The following is a 22,950-nucleotide window of genomic DNA, read 5'->3' on the forward strand; positions in this document are numbered from 1 at the left end:
TACCATATGCTTAAAATGCCTTTTCCCACTCTTGTCTCTGGTGCAAGCACAAGCTGCTTGCGCCATGTTCTGGTAGAGGCAGGAAACACCCTCAGGAAATGAATGTGCAAAGACAGAACAGACTGTTGATTAAAACACCAATGTTGACTTGAAAATCTTGGCCTGGATATTTCTGGTATCTCCAGGCTGCCCCGAAACACCTGCACATCCCACCAGATGTAACATGCTCTGTAAATATTAACTGTGTGATTTCTTTAAAACTAATAAAAAAGACTTATCCTTCCCCTTCTCTCATCTCCAGGCTTTCTGCTCTCTTCCTGTTTATCTGGATTGCTTTCTTCTGTCCCCCGTGACAGTAGTGTGGTATCATGTAACTTCCTTGCAGTTCAAAAAGGAAAAGACAGATAATTCAAATATTGAGACTTCTGTTGAGACCAGATAATATTTTTTAGCTGAAACAGCAATGTGAAAAAATTATCTTTACGGTGCAAATATATTTTAATACTAGCTTTTTAAAGAAAATAAGCTTTCTTTTTGTACCCTGAGAAGATAAAAAACCCACCCAGATCTTTGCCTTAATTTGCCTTCTGGTATACTGAGCTGCAAAGACACACCTAGATATGTGAATATGTACCAGTTTTATTACTTTTTCCAAAAGAACATCTTGTTTCAGCAGATAATTGTGGTCTTAGGTATCCCAGATGTAGTTTCGGTGCATGATGTATTTTGGTCCAGGCTTTCCCTTTGATTGACATTCTAGCTCTGATTTATACCAGCTGCTGAGCATCCCAGAAGTAAAATTGTCTGACTTTGGGTCATCTAAGTAATTTGGAAGGTTTAGTGGTATATAGGACTAGTGCAGGGTCTCTGCACAGCCATGAGTAAAGTAACAGGAAGTGATTTTGTAGACAGGAGTGCATTAAAAAAGGTAATACTCATAGACTTGGTATAAGGCTTTCTTACTCTTTGCTGTATCTGAATGTTTCATAGCTATTTGATGTTTCATCTCTTCAGATCTCTGGACAAAAAGCTGAAATCTCTTAGCCATTTCCCTGGAGAGTAACTCACTTTTCATGTACACCAAGGAGTTTCCTTAGGCTGTGGTACAGCAGAAACCTGCTTTTCAACTTCAAGACAGCTACAAATGCCAGGGATTGGGGAAAAGCAAAACATTTCTTGAAAGCAAAGGAGAAAAATTGATTTACCCATTATACTTCTGTCCTCTGGTCATTCCCTGCATCTCTCTGACAGGAAACCACAAAACTGAATCATTTTCCTGATAGCAAGGGAAAATGCAGTATCAAAGAGCATTACTTTGTGTTTTGCTATTGTTACTTTACTATAAATATATAGATTGGTATGAAAGGTGCTCAGAAGAGATGATTCACTGTCCATAGCTCAGAGTTTTAGTTACTGACAAACTGTGATTTTTGTTGATTCAGAACAGCTACAGTTCAGTCATTTTAAAGTTTAATCCCTTCTGCACAAGGATGCTCCCCAGCCTATTCAGTGTCTTCAAGACCTCTCAGGATGAGGCATCTTTCTTTTTGAGGTCCCATAAGTTAATCCAGGAAACTTGTTCTAGCAATTTATTTTTGCAGAGGTTTTCATTCCTGTTGTTGCAAAACATAGAGTAGCAGTTTCCTCTTTAGTCTGTGTTTCCCTTACATCCCTAAATAACTCTGACATTCACACTGGAGCTTTGCAAATTTGGTGACTTTTTGAATATTTACTATTCTGCCTTGAGAGATTTTATTCAGCAGAAGTTTAGTGGTACAGCCACAAAATGACATATTGACTTCTAGCTGGCAATTAGAATTTTTATAATCCATTTTTTTTTCTTTTATATGAGATCCGTCAATGCTGTGATAACCTTCAGATTCTAGATAATTCAGGTGTTGATTCTGGTGGGGGTGTGAGGAGGAAGGGGTGATATATCTACAGTCTAAAGTCAAAGGGAATGGTTTCCATTGACGTCAAAATGCATCACAGTCATTAATTCTGCTCTCAGCTGAAGCTTTTGTCCCAGAGGGCTGTATGACCTTCTGTGTGCTGCTGAAGAGCTGCATTTCTGTGGGATGTGTTTTCCTTGGGATGGACTAGTTGTGCCCTCACTTTCAGTGGAGTGGCTTGTCTCGCTTTCCTGGTGTTCCATAACATTGTAATACAACAGTGCCCTCAAGGCATCCTAAACTTTGTCAATACAAAGAGAAAAGAGGAAGGAGAAATCGAGCACCTCTAAATAGAACTAAACAGTAAGAGGATAGATGCAAGCTTTGTGTTACTGTTAACATGCTTTGTGTCCAAAGTACCTTGCTGTACTTTAAAATAAAAAATAGTAGCTTACCTGGAATATTTGTCCAGGCAATAGATTTGTAAATCTCCTTACAATTACTTCACTGTCTTTTCTCTCCTATTTGATTTACCCATGACTTCCTGACCATATTTTTAGCTTGTTCTTGAGCTCACATTGATATCTCTGTGTGAATTAACTGATTAAATTCTGGCATTCAGAATAAATATTTGTTTTAGGCTTACCTTTTCCCATCCTGCCTGTTTTTACAAACAAGTGTAGCCTGTGTTTTACCAGCTAAAGAACATAGTTCTCTCTCCGTCTTTTTCGTGGGCTCTCTTCAGGTACTGGAACATCACAATTAGTTCACCCTGAAGCCTTCTCTTCTCCAGGCTGAACAATTCCAATTCTCTCAGCCTTTCCTTGTAGGAGAGGTGCTCCATCCCTCTAATCAACATGATGGCCTCCTCTGGTCTCGCTCCAACAGGTCCATGTCCTTCCTATGCTGGGGATCCCAGAGCTGGATGCAGCACTGCAGGTGGCATCTCACCAGAGCAGGGTAAAGATAAGACTGACTTGTTTCCCTCTAGAGTGTATCCCACACTGCTTGCCATTTCTTTCTTCCTCATTCCCACTAGCCTTAGCGGTGAGACTGTGTTCAAGAACAGCTTCAGCTTTATGGGGTGGGTGTACATCAGCTCGAAATCCTATGCATTGAAATGTCTTGCGCAGTGAGACCTAAAGGAGGGCAGATTTTGCCCTCTGTGACTACACTAGGCATAGTGTATAAACCCAGCTTTTTCTGTGATGTGAACTATAACATAAGTTACAAAGAAAAAGACACTGAGTGGAGGTGAAATGCATGAAAGACCTTATCACATTAAGTAAGTGGTAGTGAAGTGCAAAAATGCTATGTAGCACCTTGTTTGTCAGTAAAGGATATCTGAAGGACAAGCAAGGGCTCTCCTCTCTTTCTTTCTTTTTCTTTCCTTCTCTGACCCCTCATTCCCACTAGAGTTGAACAATCTGAATCAACTCTTCATAAACTTGTTATCTTTGCCTGGATAAAAGAAAGTGGCTAAGCAGTCATGAGTCAGGTGGGGAAGGAATGACCTGTTCTGCTTTGGAACAGAGTTCCTTGATGATGTACCATCAACTTCCAAGTCTTTTTTGGTGTGTTTTTGGTTTGGTTTTTTTTTTCCCTGCAGGGCTTTATACATTTTCATGTCAGTGTTTTTTGGGTTTTTTTTGTCTCAAGTCCTTGAGCTTCTAACTCTGCTATCTGAACAATCTTACCTTTGCCTACAATTTTACTTATCTTGGACAGGTCTACTCTGTTTTTCACAGCTCATTCTCACAACTTAGCAATTTTCTCAGAAGTCTTGAGTCAAGGTTACACAGCTGTGCTGCATCAGCTGGCCTTGGATCACAGGCAGCTGAACCCCTGAGATTACTACCAGCAAAAAGAAGACAAGAATTCAGCTTACTTCTAATAAAAACCCAAATGGTTTGGAATGAAGCAGCAGAGCAATTGCTTCTCTCCTAGTCATGTAGCATCAAAGTTCTAGTCTGAGTAAGTCTAGGTAATTTGAACAAGGCTATTTTAATGAATTAGTCCTGAGAAGCAAAGATGTCAGAGTAGCAGCTGTCTGATCCTTGTTCTAGTCTTTCTGTTGGAGATGCTTGAAAAAGGATTCTCACCCAGCCTTTCTTGGAGCTTCTGAGGGAGGTGCATGTAGTGGCCCACAAAAGTGATCATGAGGATCCCAATATCGTGGTTGTTTTCTCTGGGAGCATCATCTCTTTAAAGAACTGAAATGGGAAATGCTATTCTTTTTTACTCTGAAGTTGTCTGGTAAGTCTGGGTTAAGATACAGATGGACCTGTAGCAATGTTTAGACACAGCCCCATCCTCAGATTAATTTTCAGAATGTAGCTAATTACAATGACAGCTTTTGTGCTTGCTTTTCTTTCTTTAGCTTCTGTTTGCAGTATTCTGTGGCTAATAAAACTGTCAATTTTCTTTTACTTCAATAAAAGGTCACCCCCCAACAACAACCCTGTGCCTCCTAACAGCTACTGCCTTTATTAATATTTAAAATGTACACAGTGATATTTCCAAAAGGTCAGACTTTTAAAAGACATAAAATGTCATCCCTAATTCTTCTCCCTCCCAGCCCTTTTCTCTGCCTCCTCTTCCCCATGCAAGTTTAAATGTTCCATTTTAGACACAGTATTTAGCATGGCTTGTGTTAAATCAGATAAACATCAAGTGCTTCCCTGTTGCAGTACTACAGAGAGGCAAAGGATAAATTTGTCACTGATTCACAGCCCAACAACTTGTGTACATAGTTTCCAATTCTGGCTGTACCACAGATTCCCTTGAGTTAAATGAGTCATTTGTTCTGTCAGCTCCTGATTCAAGAATGCATTTAAGCCAGAGCCTACCTTCAGGCAGGTAGGGTCAAGAGGGTATCGAGGCTTCAGCTGTAAATAAGAGATTAAATTTTTTCCTCCCTAAGGCTTCTGTTCTTTCCATCTAACAGGCAGTCTACAAAATGGGGAAGGTAATACTTCCTTCTTCTAACTTCAGCTCTCTAGATGGCAAACTCTGTGTACAGGAGCAGTTTCTCCAAGTATATTTATCTAAAGAGCAGCATCTCTTTCTGCTCTACCTGAAAGAGAATTGAGAAGGGAAAGCATGAATTTCCTTTGTTTGCTGGCCAGGTCAGAAAATGGTCACTTTTGCCATAGGAAACATGATCATCAAGGCCTCAGAAGGTCATTTGATGCATCCTCTGCCCAGAGGCACGATTAACAAGTCTCTTATTCCTGGCAGAAGCTTGCTCATTCTGTTACCCTGCTACATTTTTAATCGCTCAAAGAGCAGAGATTGCTTCCAGGCCTGTTTTATGATGAATCATAGATTTTTCACTCATATTGCATGATATATAAGCAATACCCAGGCTCACAGGAGTCCTGGTGAATGAGGGATTACTGAATTCTTTCTGAAGTCCTTTCACGGAACTCTGAATTACAGTTGGTGATCCCTGTCTTTTTCTCAAGATTCTGCTGTCACACAGCCTTTCTTATTCTAGACTGTAACTGGTTATAACATCCATCTGAAAGCACTCAACAAACTTCACCATCTCTTCAAACTCAGCATCTTCAGAACAAGATGAAACACTGAGGAGAGAGCTCTTGTTTGCCACTAGGTTAGTCCCACTGCTCTTTTCCACGTTATGACAATATATGAAAATGCTTAAAGAGCTGGTCCTTCCTGATCAGTTACTTCATGTTTATCATTATTTTGCCGTAATACACTGTCCTGGATCAGACAATCCAAAAATAGAAGTGAAGGGCTGCTGTACAGTCATTAGTTTCCAATAGTAAATTACCCAGTAAAGATCTGTCAATCTGGAGGAAGATGTCCAATGGACAGAGTTCAAGCACGGGGAGGAGTAGCTGCTGCTGTTCCTTAATGCCCATGACTGATTGACAGCAGATTGTTATTCAAGTCCTTCCTTCTTTCAAAGATTGTATTTGATTTTTTTGTGACAATATAAGAAAAGTACTTTCTGTGCTGAGAAGGATTAATGGCTGGTATCCATCAGTCTAATTTTCTGTAAGGAAATTTCAAATCCAGCAGAGAGTCAGAAATAAGATTTTGTAGGTCTGCAATTTGGTTTGGGTTTATTTGTTTTAAAGGATTAAAGTGATTTAAAAAAAAGTACATTAGTTATGATAGTGTATGATAGAAATATGATTTCCTGCTGTGGTTTGTACCTAAATTTGAAGCCTGTAAAAATCCACAGGCAGTGTGGCCAGGTTAAATATCTTCCATTCAAACTAGTTTGATAGTCACAAAGTTAGTTGTTCCTCTATCCCCATAAGGTGATGGTGGAATTGTGGGGTGCTGAATTCCATAAGGAGAGCAAAGATTGTTGGTGTTTCCTTCCAAAAAAAAAAAAAAAGGAGGGCTTGGGGTAAAGGACAGGTCACCCACCTTGGGTGTAATATCAGATAAGTACTCTTAGGGATCATGAATTAGGAGGCCTGGATCAATAACCTCTTCAGCTGAAAGAGGTTCAAACTGACATTTCTTGTTTGCCAAGGTCAGGCCCCATTTCAGCTTAGACCCAGGTGGTCAGAGTCACCTGCAGATGTGGAGATGGAAGGGGTAGGAGTAAACACAGCATTGCTCTCACAAAATCTCAGTGCAGCACAGTAAATGCTGCTTAAAAGAGGGAAAGGGCTGGCTGGAGCAGTTAAGTGCAAAAGGGATCTGTGAGTCCCTGTCCAACATCATCTTCAGGCTACATTTGAGTACATCAGGCTTGGGGTGCAGGGAGAACAATGCCATTGAATTGTAAACATTCATTTCTTTTTCAGTTTATTAGATGGCTTAGGCAGCTACCAGCAACCTCTTCCTCCTCCAGTGTGCTGGCTTATTAATCCATTTTTAGGTGTTGAAGTCTCACTGTGCTTTGTACAGGGTTATTAGAACCTAGCTTGGATTGTGTCCCTCATAAATTTGAGCCAAAGGATTCATGCAGTAGTTCTTTCAGTTCATCTGTGGGTAGATGTGATGAAGTCTACTTTGGAAGCAATATAGAAGATTATTGATCAGGATCTAGGATATTAGGAAGTGATGTTCAGTGATTAGAAACTCTGGAGCTTTGAAATTTTTTTCTGCTGTTATCTTCAATAATGTATTAACAGGATAATGTGCAGGAAGAAATGCTTCATTATGTAGATTTTGGCCTAACAGTGCTCAGGACACACTGTTAAGGAACTGTTCTCCTTAGTATTCCTTCTGAATGTTATAAATACCAGCGTAAGAATTTGAGTCCCTAAAATCTTCAGAAAAAGAAACCAGTGATGAATAGTAGATTTTGGCCTAACAGTGCTCAGGACACACTGTTAAGGAACTGTTCTCCTTAGTATTCCTTCTGAATGTTATAAATACCAGTGTAAGAATTTGAGTCCCTAAAATCTTCAGAAAAAGGAACCAGTGATGAATAGTGAGTAATGAGCACAGCTGGAACAGGACTGGTTGAAATCAGGAGCACAGAGATGTTTGATTGTGATTTTAGGGAGTGTAATCTACTATTTGTGGGCTTGGCAATTTTAACTCCCTTGGGTTTTATAGCTCTGCTGATTTATCTTTAACTACTTTGCTAGTAGTATGGTTGAAAATATAGCTGTAGTGATATGTTCTTAATGAAAGCATAAATATCTGAGTGAATGTAGCTGGCATGTCCCAGGCATCAGGAGTTTCTGTACAGCCCAATGAAAGGTGGCAGTGAGTAGAACAAAGTAAATTAATGGTATGGGACATTTTTGATCAGAACTTCTTAAAGAGCCAAATGTAATTCTTACTCCACTCGTCTCTTTATTTTAGGGAAGGAAGCAAGTAAAAAAAAAAGTATAAAAACAGTGTCAAAAATAGCTTGTAGCTTATTTTTTGTTTTCAAAATAATACCTGGGCTTATTTTATCTGAATTAGCTTTTTTTAAGATTGTCCTTAATAAAGTTAGGAGTTTAGAGTTGTAAAGAAGTGCTCCATTTAGAACTAATATTTATTTAAATCTAATTTAGCAATTTTTACTTTTTCTTATCACTGTAAGGGTTTTTCCTTTGTATTAGGTAAATCAGATCCCTTCTGCCCTAAAAGTATTTTTAGGCAAATCAAATAATTCCTCATTACAGACTTTATCTGCTTGCTTATCAAACCCCAGACATTGTCAGGTAAACTTATTAGATCAATAATGCAAAACTGTTCAGGATTAAGAATTAACCGTGATTAACTGTGTGATCACTGCACTGTGGAGGTGACAAACACATTCATGACACTTCACAGCCTGATTCAGACTTAAAACTCGGCTCTCCTTTGTCCCAACTAAATACCTTTTACCCTAAGGTAGGTGGTGTTTGTCTTTCTCTTTACACCATCAGTTGTGCGAAACCTCTGGTGTAAGTTATCTCTGTGCACAGGCACAGACCAGATCTTCTGTCTCTTTTCTTAATCTTCAGGATGTCTTTAATTCATAATGTATGGGACAGAAGACTAATGAACAGTATGAGAAAAACAGGCAATTGCTTCCTTTTCAATTTGTGGAAGAGTAATATCTGTGTAGTCATAATTTTCAAACTTGTTTTTTTTTTCCTCATATTGCTGTTTCTAAAGAAACATGTAGATCAACACAACAGAAATGCACCATCTTTCAATTAAGTCTACTGAGCAATAACCAATCTTAAATTCTTATTTGCAGCAGTGAAGTTTAGTGAAAGCTAAGGCCACCTGTCTGAATAGGATACCTGAGACCACTTTACCTGTGGACAGATATGGTCCTGCCCTGACTATAGACCTCCATTCTGTATTTACTGCCTTGCTTGCAAAGCAAATTTATCTTGCAACCACACTCATTGCTACGTAATCATAATTAACATGAGCAAACACAATTACTGCAGGGCTCCAACAAAGGAAGGGTATGCTCTTACCCATTTTCCACCTTTTAATTTTCCACTTACCAATATTTTATTAAAGATAAACAGAACTCTTGTCAGCAGAAGCAGTTTTATTATGTGAGCAGTGAAAGAGGGGGATCTAAGATAAGCAGACCTAAATCAATAGAACTGAAAGGTTACTGAAAGCATAAGCGCTCCTGGTTTTGAAAGCTAAGTCAAAATTTATTTTAGCCAATCCATCTCACTTGGTGTCTCCTTTCTTTAGAAATTAATATAGTACTAGAAAGGTGTGTTGTTCAATGTCCTCTCTTCTTTTATTCTGCTCAGCCATGTTTCTTCTAGGAAACCATGAACAGAACAGCCAAGGGCAGATGTGGGGGAGAAAGATGGAATTGTGGTGCAGTGAGCAAGGGCTGAAGAAATGGGATTTTGGTAGGGAAAAAAACAGAGCCAGGGAATGCTTTTGCAGGGTTTGTCCCCTCCCTGGCTTACACAGAACTCCAACTGTATTGTTGCTAAATTGTAATAACCTGACTGGAGCCAATTTGAAGCTTCTCTGGAGAAAAATTCCCTCCATCCCTGCTCTAGTGAAACCTTCTGTGCTCTGAAGGCCATCTAAGAAAGGAGCCTGCCCCTGTTGGATAAGTGCTGTATCACAGGCCCCAGCAACATAGGATAGTTTACAAGGGGAAGACCATAGAGAACTTTAAAGACTGCTCATCAAAAGAGCAAATACTTGTGCTTTGATTTCCTTTGCATTTCTTGCCTGAAAACCAATCTATAGGTAAATTATCTTAAATAATCGTTAGATGTATAATGGTTTTGTGTTTGTTTTTTTTTTTTTTACTTTTAGTGCTTTTTCCTTTTTTTTGTATTTCCAGATTTCCGAGGTGCTGTAGGCTTGTGGATGGTGGTGGTTTGTGGCTCTATTCATGCATCTAAAATGGCAACTCTCCAGGACTGGTTCTGTCCCTCTGAAATGGAGGGCTTGAGCTGGGTAAAGCCACAGTGTGATCCTACAGAGCCCTCTGACCAAAGATATTTGACCAAATTTATGTGATATTACTGTGGCATTTTCCCCATGTATAATACTTTGATTTAGTCTTTAGCTAATGTCTCATCCTCCATGATTCAATTTAAATTTTATTGGAAGAATTACAATGCGTTTGCTAGACTGGGATGCACTTCACAATAAAGGTAATTACATTACTGCTACAGTATAGTTCTGGTTCTCTTATATGTTTTGCATTTCCTAGTGCAAGTAAACCTTCCTGTTCTGCCTCACATTTTTTTATTTCATGTATTTATGTTATGCTCAACAGTTTAGTTATATGTCTGTAGTGTTGCCAGTAGTTCCCAGATTTATTTCTTTATCCCTTGATATAACAATATCTTTATTTTCTTGGAAGGAGTTCAGCTTCACTCCTCAGTGTATCAGGGAAAATCACTGTGAAAGAATGACATTTTGGTGAAATTTATCTGCTTTACATACAAGTAGGATAAGAAGAAGCTCAGCAGAGCAGCTCACCAGGTTCTCTCCTCCCTTTAGCTTCAAACACAGTTCACTTTCTTTTTCTTAAAGATCATAAACTTGCATACACATGTTGTCAGAACCTAGAATACAGATTACTCTCCCACGTAGGTCATTTATCATAGATTTCTGTTTCTAGTCAGTTAAAAATTTCTTCCACTAGCTGTTAGATGGAGTTGGAATGAGGAAAGTAAATAGGATCCCTAACTGCCTTTGGCACTGGGCATTGCAGACCACAGTATATAGAAGAGGGTCCTTGAACAATTTTTCTCTCTAGAGACTGAGCTGCCCTCAGCCTGCCCACCAATAGTTTGCTAATCTCAGTACTATTCCAGCAGCTGGGAGTCAGCATTTCAGCAGCTGTGAGGGAAACAATCTGTGTGGAAACTGTTTTGGTTCCATACGCAATGCAAACCGAAGGAAGAAGTACCAAATGTATGGTTGGAAAGAGATATAAATAATTAACAACTACATTATGGGTAAACATATATGGATCCTTCACCTTTCTAGGCTGTTAATACTCCATGATGGCAACAGGGCCCATATGAATAGATTATCGCCTTCAGATGAAATACAATGATATGACATTTAGAATTAATTTATCCTGCTGAAAAGGCAGTAAGCTCCAAGGTGCTTGCTGGAATTCAGATAATCTAAGTTTAACGATGAGTTCTGTCACAGCCTTCAAATGTTACTCCCTCTACTGCACATTATTCCTTTCTTTCATTGCTCACTTGACTTTCCTCAAGAAAAACTTGTTGTGGAAATACCTGTAGGTTTTAGTTCAGTCATGCTGCTGAAAGCTGGAAGAAAAAAAATTGTTTTGCCTCAAAATTCACAGTGTTTTGTGTTTTTAAGAGAACTAAAAACTTAACAGAAAAATTACTATCTATTTGAGGGTGACTAAGCCAATTTGTTATCTAAAAAACAGCTACTGAGTTTTTAAATTATAAGAACTTTCAAAATATTACAAATCATAACAGTGAAAAGGGTTTTTTTGCAACTTTTTTTTTTTTACTTACTTACTCATCTCAAGGAGAAATAGCAAGGTGCTTCAGGTTTCTCAGAACTTTTTTTTCCCGTCTTACAAAAACCCATTATTCCCATAAAAAAAAACTAAATCAAAGAAATAACATATTTTTTCCATATTCTTACTGTTGTTCAGTGCCATGACCCACCTGCTATGGTTCACTGTGCTACTGATAGGTTACAAATAATTGAGGTTTGTATGGCTGGGGACTTTGGCAAGTGAGAGTGAGCTTGGTGGGTGTTCTTGCTCCTTTTCTTTGTTTTCAGTTGAGCATTTTTAATAGTTTATCCAAAAGTAGTGCTCAGAAAAGTAGTGGATCACCAGCTTTTGCTGGCAATGTTGGAAAGACTTGGTTCAGTATCTTGGTATCTACATGTGCCTTTGGAAGGGCACTTCAAGGCTGACCTATGAAAACTTTTTCTTCTGCTCTGACCTTTTCCAACCAGATGATGTTGGCACACATAAATAGCAAACTGTGCAGATGGGCTTGGTTTTTCTTGAATAGACTGAGAGCAACAAGTCTAGTGACTGGTACACTGAATTTTGATTTGAAGCTGAATCCCCAGGAGTGGGAAGGTTATTTGACTGCTTCAAACCCACTGAAATGCCAGTTTCCTGAAGAAGATTAATTTGATTGGGGGGGGGAATAAAAATCAAGAGCCTGCCATTATAGCTTGAAGATTGAACTGAGACAGGCCTTGTCATGTGTAGCTGGCTAGGTTTCTTTCACATTTGAATTTCACTCCTTGAAAATGCTGAATTAGCCCATCTGTTCACATTTAATTTTTCCTCTCTACTGGGATTCGTGTTGGTCTTCTTGTGTGTCACTCAGGCACATTTCCAAATGTAAAATATTCATTGCTTTCTCCTGAAATAGTAAAAATGATGCCTGTTATCCTTAGCTAACAACAGCCTCCTCGGATACTCTGTAGTACAAGGAACATCTGTCTCCAGAATATGTGTGTGCTTCATCTGTGCAATGCCTTTAGTTTTCTCAGATGAATGTTTTCCCAAAGAATTAACTGTAAACTCTATGCTGGGTGGTGTTGCTGCCCCAAATTGTTTTAGCTATACTGAAAGGATTCGCACTTTGAGTAATGCTTCCTTTAAATGAAGAGCAACAAGGATAATTAAACTGAGCTTGCATGCACTTTAAATTAGGAGAAAATTTAAGTAGCTTACAGAGGATTGAATGAGCTATGAAAAAACCCAACCAAACAAACAACAACAACAAATCCACTAAGTATTTTACAAGCATGATTTACAAGTTTTTAAATTTATACCTACTAGAATCTATACCTCACAGAGTGTTTATTTAAAATTCTCTTAAGCTGCTGACCCATGAGAAATTTCCCTTAATTTATATCTGAACTGAGATATTTAGCAGTTGTGACCATGATCTGAGGTTGTCTCACCACGTCAAGTGATTGTAGCTGTTCGTTTTCCACCAAAGGATGGTCTATTTGAGGAGTGTGAAAACATAGTGTGATATTAATTTTGCTTAGTTTTAGCAACCCTAAGGTCAGGAGCTGGTTTAAACTGATTTACACCGAGAGGTGAACACTCCCAGAGAATGACATATTCCACCCTATTATAGGGCAAAAATGCCTTCTGGAAGTACTCTCCTCTTTCCCACTGTTACAAGGGGTCCTTAGAAGTTAAGGTTGTGCTTGACCGTTAGCATAATCAAATACAGGAAAGCTGAATCAATTTTCCCCCTGACATTCATAAGAAGCTTTAAAGTCAAGGGCTAAAACTGAGTTGCTTCACCTCACTGCTGTCTCAACCATTATAGGAAACAGAGGTTTTGGCCAGGATTTTTTATTGCGAGTTAAATACATGCTGATTCTCAGCACAGCAGTTACAGCAGACAGCTAGAGGTTGGCTTTGTCCCTGTCTCAAGTTAAAGTCAACTTCTACCCTCTTGCCAAGAAAGAAGTCAAGAGCTTGTCATGCATGTAAGCATAAAAATGAGCATTTGAAATATCTGTAATCTCAAAAGCTTACTTATAGAGCACTCCTTATTTTTACAGTGAATAATTCAATACCTTGCAAAACAATACAAGAAAGCACTAGAAACACAGAAAAGTATTTCACCAGAATGGCCTCTGTTAGCCTCAGAGTAAGACATTAGTAGCAGTGTTTCAAATCAATATTTAAGAACTAGCTCTGTTCCTGGAAGTGGTTACTTTTTCGAATTGTGGCTTAAGAAGTCACTGCTGCAGGGACATAACCCTGTCAGGCACTGAACTTTTCCAGGTGACACTTGAAATTTCTTCTGTGAACACAATACTCTCCTCAGTGAAGGCCAAGAAATTCAGCAACAACCTGTTTCCCAGTTCTTGGAAAGAGCACAGATGTGGTGGCATAAAGACACAGCACAAACAGGTTCTTTAAAGCATAGCTTAATACTTTATAGTGTTAAAAATATAAATCAAATTACGTGAGTAGCTCAGTATCCGTTACATTCCTGCTGACTAAAAATGTTGCTCTCCACTGTTTTGGTGCCTCTACTTGTCAAGAGCATTTGGTTAAGTCCCCAAAGTCACACACAGTAAAGCAGATGTTGTGCAACAGATAGGTGGGTCATGGTGGCACACACACTGTGTATCTTAAAATGGTACATGAGCACACTGATGTGAGGCAGACCTGAGTCTTCAAATTTTATATGTGTACATATATAGGCCAGTACACACCTTAGCACATACTTTACTTCCAAGAGAGAGCAATCAGAATTTCTCCTTGTGCAACTCCTTTACCCTCATGGGCTGATAACTAAACTCTTAATTTCTTTTATTCCATCTTCTCTGTTCTCTCCACTCCCTATTAGGAAATTCAGCCTAATGCTTCTTCCAGCCAGAAAGTGGATACTTGGCAGAGATCGTGGAGAAGCAGTCAGGCAAGTGCATAATTACTTAAATTACTCAGTAACCCCAATTCCTGTCATTACTATGGTCTTTTTCTTTCAGTGAGTGGGAAACTGAATCTATTCCTTCCTTGCTGGCTCCACCTCTCCTTGAGAGCAGCATTAGATCTACAAAGTTTATGTTTGGCTACAGCCCACTGAAAACTCATGGAGCTGGAGATAAGTTATCCTTTCCACTACCTGGCTCTCTGTCCTGGTTAACTGTGGGGCTGCTGGGTTTGTGTAAGTGGAAGTCAATAGCTCTGAAGACTATTGCTGTGTAAGATGCAGCAACAAATCCCCAGGTCCAGTGCTTCTTCCCAGCTGAATGCTGGATGACCTGAGCTGCTGCTTAGGGTCACACAGTAAAGCAGCACCAGAAACTGCCTGGGCTGCTTTTTGCTCAGACCTAGTTCTGGCCGTGGTCTGGTGCTGGTGGAACTCTCAAGCCTTTTGGGGTCTCAGCTGAATTCTCAGCTCCTAAATTGGCTTCGAGAGGCAACTCAGTTGTGGAATAAGAACTACTTGTTCCCCTATATTTGCAACCTATAGATTCCTCTCATTCAGTGATGTGTGTGCTTCTGGCACCCTACTAATTGTAGAGTATCTAGTGTATCCTATTTGCCAGCAAGCACTGCTAACATTTTGGTGACTGCTAGGAATTCTACCCCATAGCTGTCTGCCTTGTTGGATTGACTCAGTATCTTGTGTGGGAACTGTTGAACTGTTTTGCATGGTCATCTGGTATAGGGAGAGAGGGTAAAGCAGTGCCTGTTACCCTGGTAAGAGGGCTGTGAGCTGCAGCAGCTGAGCCAGGCAGCATTGGGGAGCTTGGAGAAGGGAGAGGACAGGAATGGGTACCACAGACTTGAAATAAGCTGTCTCCACTTGCAAATCACACTGCTGAGGTGTCTGGGCCAAGTGTTGCCTCAGTCCTGCCTTCTTTTCCTCAGGCTGCTTTCAGAACTCAATTTCTATTGACCCGACCCCTCTGCTCTTGGAGTATTTTGCCATATGCTACTCTAGGGCTCCCTAGGTACACTGTGGATAACTCTGTACCCTCTGGCACCTGCATGCCTTACATCTAGTCTCCCTAGGAGCAAGCAGACAGCTTCAGTGAGCCAGAACTGACACACATTTGATCAGAAGTTCCTCTACACTTCAGGATAAGTGTGGATTGAGAACTGAGTTTATGTGTACCTTGGCACAGAATTCTTTTGCTATCAGATGTGATTCCATAGAAGAGTGACGAGGCATAAATGTTGTTCACTAGGTTAAAAAAAGAAGTCTGGATACTCTGTTTGCTTAAATAACTGTACCATTATCTGATCCATGATAATTTTCACCAGCTCATGATCTTACTGCATCCTGGTTATCAATATGATGCCAGTTGCTGTGACTGGGAATTGTCTACCTATGGTACTTCCTTCTTGGTAATTAGAATGACCCCTTGACAGAGCAATTGCCCTTTTCTGCTGCTTTTTTCTGTGCTCAGTCAGATCCCTGAAGCCTGGGGACCGTCTCCCAGGTTTCCAGAGGTGTGCTGTCAGAAGGCTCTGTGGTGTGCAGCCTCCTGTGCAGCCTGACTGCCTTTTGGCACTGAACCAAGACCCTCCAGAACTGACAGCTATAGTAGAAGATGATGTATTACACCTACTAATTTCTGGATTACTGCACAGCAGTTTACCTATTTAAATTCTTCTATGAAATTGAGGACTGCCATGGATTTCAAACAGCTGTTCCCAGCCATTGACACTTTCAGAAGTTAATAAAGCTGACTGCAAATTGACCATTGAATAGCAGGAGGGAAGAAAAGGTAGAAAATCAGCTGTCTCTTTTGCACAGAAGGTAGCTCAGCATCCCCTGCCTTGAAGTGTGAAGTAACAGAAGTTTGGGTTTTCCCTTTTTCTAGTGAGTTTGAATTTCTTAACTTCTCATAGGTGCTATAAACTGTAAATAGAATTTGAACTTCTTAACTCCAGATCTCCACAGTATGCGAAGCAGAGAAGAAATCTTTTTAGGCATAGAATATTTTTCTTTCCTGGCACAAAGCACTCTTGAGTAAGTTATGACAAGAAAGGGAGAATCTTTTTTTCTTAAAATCAGACAAGTACTTGCTAACTAGGCTTTAGCTGTGTATTGCTTCCCAATTCCATGGCCGTGGGCAAAATGGGTCATTAGGTTTCTTTCTGCATCTTTTCTTCTTTCTCCTGGGAAATTTTTCATTTCTCATTCTGCCCTTTTCCTTACGAGATACGAAACAAAGATATTTGTGCCTTTTCTTCTGTTTGTGCCAGATTCTTCTCTGTATAACACTGAGGAAAGCTGAATTCTGTGTACCTTTTTATATATTTTGAATAGATCCTATCCTGCTCCTATAAATTGCAGAACTGTTTTGTTGTGGCTTCTGACAACCTCATTAGTTTGTTACCAGAGGCAATTCATTACAAACCTTACAAGGAAAACAACCCAAATATTCCTGTGTTGGGGCACCACTGAGAGTCAGACAAAGTAACTGGGAAGAAACTAACCTCCTTGCCTGCTTTTTTGGGTTTTGGTTTGTTCTTGTTTGGTTGGTTTTGTTTAATGAGAATTAATGAGATAATGGAAAAGGTTATATGAGAATTTGAAGAACATATGTATCTTCCGTTTTATACATTAATTTTAACTGCATCAATGCATACATTCCTGGAAGACTGCAGGATCATGTGGTCTATGAGCACAGTATTTCCCTATAGATGCAAGTTTGCTTTGTACCTTTTCCTTTTTGTGGGAAAAAGAGAAGCATGACCTAAGCTGTCTTTTAATGGTACTGCTGTTTCAAAAGCCAGTCCCTGAGGAAGCCTTGTCAGTATGATGAATGAGAGTTTAGAAAACAAGCATGTGCTAATCAAACAGGAGTGTGAGGTGGATAAATGTTTATTTTTGCCAGAAATTGTAAGCAAAACGTCCAGTTAGGTTTTACTGGATCGAAAATGTGATGAAGGATAAAGTCTTTACTTGCTGTGCTAAGGTGTTTTTATCCTAGTCCAGTGGTCTGACATGTTTTCTGACAGTCCAGCCTAAAGCTTGCAGTGTGTTTGCAGGGACATGAGGGAGAAGGTTACAAAAGCAAATTTTATCCTTCTAAAGGTCACGTGCCCAAGGCAGTCTCTCTTGTCACTGCTGAGAGATGCTCCAACTTCTCTGAGTTAGGCTCTGTGAGAAATAATGCAGGACAAACATCTCCTTTCCTTTCTTCTCTCTCCCTTCTTTCCTCCCCTGGACAATAGATGAAGCTGAAAGAGATTCTAGTCCTAGGCTAAAGCAGAGCATGGCAAACAGTCCCCAGAATCCTGAAGTGACAGAATTTGGAAAAAAACATGAAATCTTCATAATTAACCTTGAAAAAGGTGCAGTGATAATAAAGGCTTCATGCTTGCAAGTCTGATGGCTGCCTTCAGCCCTAATGTGCAAGATAATTTGCAGAAGCTAATTTTCTGGCTCCTTCTCCATAAAAGCACTGATTGGTTTTGCTGGTAATCTGTCAAACCACAACTGGACTGAAATCATTACTTTATTTCACGCAGGCCATCAAATAGTTTTCTCCAGATTAGTTCTCAGCCACCAGTGACTCTGGTTACATCTGAATCACTGACGTGGAAAAGCTCTAAAAGTCACTGCCAATTCCCCAGAGCCATCCAGATTCCCAGTGAGAGACATTTGCATGGGAGACCAATTAAAATAGCATCTGTGAATTAAATAAATCTATAAAAAGCATCTATTTTTCCCTGCAATGTGCATGGAAATTAGCAGAGCTTTTTTTTTTTTTTTTTTAATAAATGCCTGATGAACAAATAAGCCTCTTGGGAGAGGAGGGGAGGAGATAAACTTTCTTCTGCATAAGCTTGGAATAATGAAAGAGCAAATGAAGTCAAGCAGTGCTTCATGCAGGTAGGAGCAAAGTCTCTGCTTCTGCCTTCTGTGCTGCTGCAGCAGTAGCTCTGCCACTGTGTAAATGAAGAATATGCCTCAAAAGAACAGGATCAAAAGGAAATTTGCCACTAATTCTGTTTTCTCCCACTTTACAGGCTTTGTTGCAGTTTGGCAGTAGTAGGAAGGGGAATGGACAGGGACTGGCTGTCTTGATGTGGTGAAGAAATGTGACTATTATGACTCTCAAGGCAGAAGGGGTTGCAGGTTCCTTATTCTCTGTAGGTGCTTCGATCTCCTGTGAAACCTGAGGTACTTTATCTGTAGGTTACTGTAAATCCTCCGAAACACAGATGATTGGGGAAATGCTGAGAGAGTCATTTTCTTGGAATTCTTTCCAGAGCAAAATGCATTTCAAAATTGACAGGTGGGGTTTTTCAGGAAGAAAGATGAGGAGGAGATGTTTCTGAAAACAGCAATTTTTGAAAATACAAAAAATATTTGTATTTTTTCCAAATTAAATATTTTGGTTCTCTTAAAGCTTATAATTTTATTATTGGTGTTGCCATTTGTCCAGATTTGGGATTTTGGTGTCTTAGATTCAATTCCACTGTGGCTTTTTTGCACAGTAAAAGAAATAAAAATCAAAATAACATGAATGTCTAAAGAACTAAACCAACCTTTTTAAATGTCCCTGTTAGATACTTTTGATGCAATTTTTGCATTTTCCTCTCCAGTTTGGACTGAAGTCATGTTCCAAATCTTTGTGGCTTTTGAGGAACGAAAATTCCGGTTTCCCACACAGAACCAGACATCTTGTCATTACTTACAGTTAAAAAATGATGGATGTTGTCATCACTGCTTCATAGTAGTTTAGGATGGATTAACCTTCAGTACTAAATCAAAATTGTGCAGACAGCCTAAGATACACAGAGTATTTCTTCTTCTTTTCTTGTAGTGAAGCCTTTACATTGTTCCTTAGACTATGAGAACTGTCGCACCTTTCATGTAAACTTGTAAGTACATGATTTTGATCATTTAGCTGATAATTCTACTGATGCCTTGTTTTTTATAGATTTGATCAACTGCTTGTAACCCAGAGGTAGGTTTTAAGTAGTTTCTAGCCAAAACTGGTTGACACAGAAAAAAGGGAGCTTTGATTGGAAAACTAAACCTGTTTTTATTCCAGTTTTTTCTTCAGACTAAAACAGACCTATTTTTATATAATTAAGTTGTACAGTTTGACTTCATATTTTGTGGCATATATCACAAATAAAATGCTCAATATTTTAAAGAGTGATATAGGAGAAAGGGTTCTGATGCAGAACTGCAGGCATGGAAATGGACAGTTTGTGATGATTGGCAAGACAGTTGGTGAACGCAGGTGTTTCTGAAGCTCCTGCCTCTCTATAGTTATTTGTCTTGCAACAGGCATTTGCCAATAAGTCCATTTTGATGGTGCTCCTCATGACCTCTAATTTTCTTCCCTGCTTTCTTGCCATTTGCCAAAGACGCTGAGCCCCTGCTTGCCAAGAGAGAACGACGCCCTGCAATATGGTCATGTATGTTACCCACCTAGAGCTCAGGCCCAGGCAGGTCTGTAGCAGATTGTCCTGCTGCTTTCTGGGACCTCCAGAGCCTGCTGTGTGACAGGTTTTCTAGAAGTTTGTCAGTGAACAGATTTGCCACCCACAAAAGTACAGACTGCTTCATGCATGTCAGGTTACTTAATGTCAGATTTCTCACTAGACGAGATGAAGGATAAATTAATAGGCTTACCTTCAAAACGTAGCTTTGCAAACGTGGAAAAACTTATTTTTAATAGTTATTTTTAAAACAACAAGCATTTTTTGTTAGATTGCAGCTGCTCTAGAGTTTCTTGTGGTTTAAGCAGTTAGTTGCACTCTACAGCTCTCATGGTTTTATTGCTAAAGACAAAACTGGGAAAACGTGGCATGGGAAATCTGTCCCTTTTCAAGCTTATTGTTTAATTAACTCTTCTTCCCCATTTTTAGATATTGACTCTTGGAACCTTATAGATGTTGGGACATCTAACTATAGATAGTTAGACTCATGTGGCCATTACTCAGCTAATGCTTATCCTTCTGGCATAATGTAATTTTATCTCTGTCGCTGCCACAGCCCAGCCTCTGTGCTTTTATCAAGCTCTTTATGGTGCTCTCTAACAAGTTCTTAACTTTAATAGACACCGGATCTTTTTTGTGCATCAGTACCCAAGAACTTGGCACCTGTTTTAAGCATTGAACTTCACTCTTGGAAAGCTTTGCTCAAGTTGAGCATTCGGAGCTGCTACAGCCTGGCACCGCCGTGGTGCTCTCTGGAGGTGTGTGTTGGACTCCAAAGGCTGGCAGTGTAGACAGGGAGCTCTGCCGTGTTATTCCCACGGACGTGGTTGTGCAAACTTGTCACTTTCTGTGTGATACATTGCGTCTCACTCATTCCATCCACCTTGGATGGAATTATCCATGGAAAAATTTCAAAAATTGGATGCCTTTCTTGCAGAAGATGATGCTTCTGACACAGTTGGGGTTAAACACAGGAGGAAATTGTGAAACAAGCTCTTTGCTTTCTGAGTCTAAATCACTACTACCCTGTGTCTCCAGAGAGTTCTGGATCAGGCCCTGTGTTGTTTTCCTTGTGCATTGTAACACTCCAGCCCTGGGAGCTGCAAGCTCACGGGCTCAGCTAGGAGTTTTACTTTAAAGTAGAGATATAGGGTTCTTTAATACCTCGAGATAGCATCGAGAATTAGCCACGGACTTGTTCCCAAGGGGTGTCCTTAGGAATTTAGGGGAGAAAATAAGGGCCCTTGTCAAAGGTTCAAAAAGGGCACTACGCAAACTAGATAAAATGTTCCACTGCAATACCAATGCAGCACATATTAATCCCCAACACTTAAGTCAAGATCCAATCTATCCACAACACTTAAGTCAAAATCCAGTCCCTCCAGCTCCAAGCCACCCAAAGCATCCAGAAAAGAGCAAAGAAAGAGAAGCAGAGGGAGCAAGAAGGGAGAAGGAGAAAGAGGGAGAGGCAGATCATACAACTGCCACTGAAACTTTGTGGCAGACCAGCTCCCACACATCCAAATGGCAGGGCTGTGACACCAGGCAAACATATAGCTATGGTTTTATCTGCTCAAGTCCCTATGGCCAACCCCTCAGGCAGGGTCTCTGACCCGCTGGCCACTCTGGGGTTCCAGGCCAGGGTGAGGGGCAGTGTTCCCGCTGTCCCTGCCAATCTGAGGTGGGTTAGGGGCTCCAGGAGCTGTGGAGTGTTATAGTTTTCCCGGGCTCTTTGTGACCAGCAGCTGCTCTGGGGCTTCCCTGTGTAGGTTCCGGGGGCTGCCATGAGGGACATGACACCGCCTCAGCTCCCAAGCCTTCCCCCTACACACACACACACACACACGCACACACACACACACACATTCCCCACAAGGTGCTTCTGATCTAATTAACACTAATCTGGTGTCCAGCATGCATATATACCTAGATAATACAAGTATCAGCTTCTTAATTATTCTTAATTTTTTCCACAAGTTGCAGAGAACTGGAAACGTTCCAGTGCCTGCTACCAAATGGTAACATGTTTAACCAGTCTCTTACTTAAACAGATTGTATCTCTGGAGTTTGTTTGCTTTTTGCAGATCTATTTTCAGTTCTTCCCAGGTCTTATTAGCCATCATTTGAGAAAGCGGGAAAAAATGAACCACACTTTGATTACACATATTGATCTTATACCTTAATCTTTGCTGCTCAGATACAGGTATGTCTTGCATATGCCTTGACAGACTCTGAAGATTTATGGAGCTTGAAAGGATTAACTCTGAATTTGAGCTCTTGGTATTTTTTTTCCTCCTCATTTGGTGTTTACTTTATTATTCAATGGATGGACTAAAACTAGCTCCTCCAAACCGGTTCTTAAAAGCACATGTATAGAAATAGATCTACTATCCTATTTACTCAGGGGTGAAATCATATTAACATTAATACTTCATAAGCAAAAACACATTGTGTGCATAGATGATGTGTTAGTGCCCTGAATGAAAGGAATTAATTTTTTTCCTCCAAGTCTCAGAGCAAATTAAAGCTTGTTCGTGCTGACTGTTTCTGACTGATAGGAAGCTTATGATCTGTGCCCCCCCACTCCCACAATAAATAAACAGATATGTTTACAGTATTTCCAAAAGAGTTCTTCTAAAAGGATTATATACTCTGTAAGGGTTTACTGCTTATCCTGCAGAATTGCTTGTTATTCCTGATATCTTCTCTACCATATCACCTGCTTCTGCAGAGGAAAAGAGGAAACTACTTGCTTTGTGGAGAGCAGTGAGCAAGTCAGGGGTGGGCAAGAAGCAGGGAAACATTCACTTTGGCCCTCCACTTAGCCCTATCTTTGCCCAGTCCCCCTGCATCTTTGGGATCTACAGCATGATTCTTGGGTCAGAGCTATCACAAGGCTACCTTTGTAGAGCCTCCAAATAGATTAGATTCATGATATATCATTGCTTAAGCAAGAAGGATGCCATGGTACTACAAGTGGCTCCTGTTCATTGAGCTGCTCTCACTCTGGGAGTAACTCCTTTCCTTCACTTTATTCCTAGTTCTTCTTATGGTACACAGGGATCACTCAGCCTATTCAAATAATCCATGCAAAAAATTAAAATCTAGGCAGATAGATACCAGTTTGGATTAAATTCTCCAGTGACACAAATACCAATGTATAGGTGTTTCCAGTAGAATTTCCTGAATTGACTGTTTTCATGAACAACCTTCCCTCCATCC

Source organism: Chiroxiphia lanceolata, chromosome 3 (genome assembly GCF_009829145.1).
Source record: "Chiroxiphia lanceolata isolate bChiLan1 chromosome 3, bChiLan1.pri, whole genome shotgun sequence".
Classification (NCBI taxonomy): domain Eukaryota; kingdom Metazoa; phylum Chordata; class Aves; order Passeriformes; family Pipridae; genus Chiroxiphia; species Chiroxiphia lanceolata.